Here is a 4,498-nt window from a genome sequence, read left to right on the forward strand (position 1 = left end):
GTCTTTCTTTATCTGCTTAAGGTATCCCTCAGTTATCGAGCATATATACCTCGACATTGGCTTGCATCGACCAGGAATCGACGAGGCTTTATTGGTCTTGAAATCAGAGTTTAGCGCGGACCCCCCAGGAATGCATTCCTCAAGACGGGGTTCCACCGACATTTTCCCGTCGGCCGGTTGAGAAGATGAAGCAGCTTCTTTTTGTGGTACTGTTTTCGATGTTTTTGCCATTTTTGTGTAAGTTTGAAGAAGAGGAAGATAATAGGACTTGACGTTTGAGAAAGGATTAACAGCAAAACCTGAAGATTTGTAAAAGGGAAGAACTTAAGAGATGTAAAAGCTTTGGAGTTAGAAGGAAGTGAAAGTAAAGTTTGAATCTATGAGGAAGGGGTCTATTTATTGGATTCACGGCGATGGTTCAAAGGCACTAGTGGGCGACCACCAACTGACACCCATTAATGATTTGCAGAACTGTACCGACGGGATATTTCGGTCACTCCCGTCGTTTACGTCATGAGGATGACGTGATGACAGGTCGAGGTAGAAAATTGAAGGCTCAATTCGTTTCTTGTCATTTCACTCCAAAAAATGAGGGGACTATCTGTATACGGTTAAAACCGGCCCCACCCGATTTTACTATTTGACCGAGACCGGGAGGTTGCATCGAAGGATGGCCTCGTAACGGAACAAACTAAATCACGAGGATAAGGTACCGAGTTCAGAATCGAGGTACTTGTCGAGATCGAGGCTAGTAGCGATCGAAGCCAAATGAGACAGACATCGAGCAAGATCGAAGATAGTACACTAACAGAAAGGCGAGATATCCGTGACTGGTCGAGGATCATGGCGTAAATCTTGGAACGGATCAAATCAGAAATGACTAATTAGCTAATCATGGGATTTCCTTCTGTAACTAGAATTATACCATAAGTGGAATTTCTCTATTATTTAAAGGGGGGTTCTACTCATTTGTAAGACACATTGTTCGCAGATATCAAAACAATATAATTCTCTTTCTCATTTATATTATTGTTCATCGGCTTGTTATATTTTAATTATTCTTACATCAACCAGTTCGAGGGTATCCAAACTTGAGGGCTGAGTTCCATTCTAACACTCGTTTGCTTTACTTTATAGTTCATTTCTGTTATTAATCTTCATATTTATCAATTGGTATTAAGTGAAATCACGTGTCCTTAGAACCACATTATAAGTTTAATTGTTATCTAATTTTAAGGGTAAACATACATGAAACCAATCAAAGATGTCATCCATAATAAAAATCAAATTGAAACTATGAAATCATATTTTATTTATCGAAATTTGGAAAGAAAAAAAATTGTTGGCAATCTTTGATAAGTTTTGAGTTTGTTTACTAATTTTTCATTTTTAGTGAAAGAGGACTGTAAATTGGTCTTAAAGAATAATAGGTTACTGTATTAAATTAAAGAAGAAGCAGCACTGTACCTCTGCCTGAACTCTCATGTTTGTTTTTGAATTTGTAATAAAATTTGAAAGAATTTAATGTTAGTAAAAAAACAAGAGGGTGCTAGCCACACTGTACAGAAAAAACAACATTTGAGGGCCTACCCTACCAAAGCAAAAGACTCTGCTTCTTCAAACCTCATCATACCAATATTAGAGCAAATTAAAACAAACCTTAATCTCTAAATCTTGGAAGTGTGCCTTTCTGTTGCCGCTGCATGATGATCTTGTGCGAACTTAAACTCTGGAAATACAAAATCATTTTTGCTGAAGAGAATGTCAATCATATTCTTCGAAGCGTCAGGTGTTTATCGAAATCCATCTCAATGTATATGCAAAGCCCTATAAGAACATGTTACAACTCTTTTCTCTCCACACTGCTTATGCGGATCAAAATTAAACGGACCCCTTCTATTACTACCGCAACAAACCTTCATTAACGTCTTACTAGTCTTGAATCCCAAGAGTGCATTGATTGCGAAGAATAGCCATAAATGCCTTGTAATAATCCACATATATAATTTCAACTTTAGGGTACTTCAATCGCAACTCCTCCAAAACTTGTCACAGATGATCATTGTTACAATCAGATGACTGTTTTTGACATGATAATTTGCTTATAAACTTCCATTTTATTTCTGTTTCTATGTCAGGTTGTACGTCATAACGCCTACGCTAATAACCCATATGCCAAGGAGTTTGGCATTAAGATTATTGACAAGTTGGCACAAGTTGAGGCTCCTCACTGCTTTTTAAAATTTGATTCTTCTCATGATTTTCTTTTCTCGAAATGTGCAAGACAGTGTTGCACATGAGTTTTGTTATGAGCATGGTAAATGAGCAGTTTCCAGTTTTCTTACAAAAACACTAACGTCAAACATTTCCATGTGCATTTGTTAAAAAAAACAGCCTACTTTAAGGCCACAACATCCACATATATGTTCATTTGTGGATATTCATCCACTCTTAAAACAATTCCATTATCTTTACATTTCACTGTTAGAAGTTAAATACAGAAAAGCAAAAACAAGAGACACTGCATCATTAGAGACAAATCAAAGAACTGATTATTGATTATTAAAAAAGAAACTTATACAGTAAGAAGAGGGTATTAGCCACTGTACATACAGAACAATATTTGAGGGCCTACCAGGCTACCCAACAATAATCTTTGCTCGTTCGAACCTATCATACTGTCAGCAAAATTAAAGCGACTCAGATTGGACAGAGCAAAACAAATACTAGTATTTCAGTAGTCCACTACGTTATTAGCATGCAACTCCAATAAATGCCTTAGGCCATCTCTAAATCGTCCATAAACCTTGGAACGCTGCCTTTCTGCTGCAGCTGCATGATGATTTGTTGCAAACTTGAATTCTGGAAATACAAAACCGTTTTTGCTGAAGAGAGTATCAATCATATTCTTTGAAGCCTCAGGTGTTAATCGATATCCATCCCAATGTATATGCGAAGCCCTATCTGAACATGCTACAGCTCCTTTCTCTCCACACTGCCTCAGAGGATCAAAGTTAAAAGGACCGCTTCCAGTACTTCCGCAACAAACCTTCATCAACGTCTTAGTCTTGAATCCCAAGAACGCATGATTGTGTAGAACCGCCATAAACCCCTTGAAATAATCTGTATATATGATCTCAACTTCAGGGTACTTCAATCGCAGCTCCTCCAACGCTTGCCATAGATGATCATTGTGCAATGTTGCGAACAAATTTAGTCCTTTGTGACATTGAATTTTCCTGCTATTATCGGGAAACATCGTTCGAAAACCTGGAAGGCAACCAATTGGAATAATTCCAGAAACCACAAAGTGTTTGGCCTCTGCATCTTTGATCAGTTGTTCGATAGAACTTTTGATTGTCTCCACAACATCAGGGACAAGTTTGGACACTTCGGAAATAGATTTTGTATGCAAAAGAGAGTGCTTGTAATCATTAAAACCAGGCTGATCCATAAAGACGATAGCTTTCTGAAGAACCTTGTTCCTGCCGCAGTCATGAAAAGAGAAGCAATCCTTATAGAAGAGTTTCATAAAGGCGGAAATCTGCGAGCGATGAGACTGCTGAGGCGCTGGGATGCCATTCTTTATGAATGAAAAGGGACTCATAACTGTTGCTCCAGGCGTCATGAAACTAATACCGGACTCAAACTCAACGCCTTCTTTGGTGTAATGTTGTAGAGAAGGCAGACCAAGCACAACGGCTAAATGATCAGAAGTAGAAGCAGAATCACTGTCTCCGAAGCTGTAAATGGAATAAAAGGGGGAAGTTTCAGCCTGCGCGAAAAAGAAAGAGGAGATCACTAATAGAAAGATGAAGAAACAATGGTTGGTAAGGGAAGCCATTGAAAGAGAAGAAACAATGATCAGGGAATTAAAGAAGGCAGGGGAAAACTTAGTTTAGGTAAGTGGTAGTATTTATAGAGGTCCCTCATCCGTGGAGTTTAAGCAATGTTACAGAAACCTAGAAGTAATAGGAAACATTCTTATATTCTGACTGCGGCAGATTTTCTTATATTCTTTATTTTGTTACTTTTGCTTCAAGTTTCTATTAGAGAAAGGGCACCTATGATTTAGGTGGGGTGTTTATTTTGCTTGATGTTTCCATATTCAATTTTGAAGCAGAATTTAAAACTATAATTCTCCTTAATGTCCGAAAATGTCGCAATTTCATCCCAAAAATCTCTCCTAAAAAATTAGGACTTCACTTTTATCTCCTTAATTCTTGCCATCATCTCCTAAATACATTCATTGCTAACACATCATTCCCCTCCCGCCCATAAATCATGTTTAACTTCTCCTATATTCTTTTCCAATAGCCTCTTAATAAAATGTACAAAATATATTAAGTATATTATACATATATATCTGTCTATTATATGTTCATATATGCATCCATATCTTCCATTTTCACACTCAAACTCGACACCCAAGTATTATACCTAACCCCAAGTAAATGCTAATCAAGTTGCAGATAAAGTGCATACCATTTTTATATCT

This window comes from Nicotiana tomentosiformis, chromosome 7 (genome assembly GCF_000390325.3).
Source record: "Nicotiana tomentosiformis chromosome 7, ASM39032v3, whole genome shotgun sequence".
Taxonomy (NCBI): domain Eukaryota; kingdom Viridiplantae; phylum Streptophyta; class Magnoliopsida; order Solanales; family Solanaceae; genus Nicotiana; species Nicotiana tomentosiformis.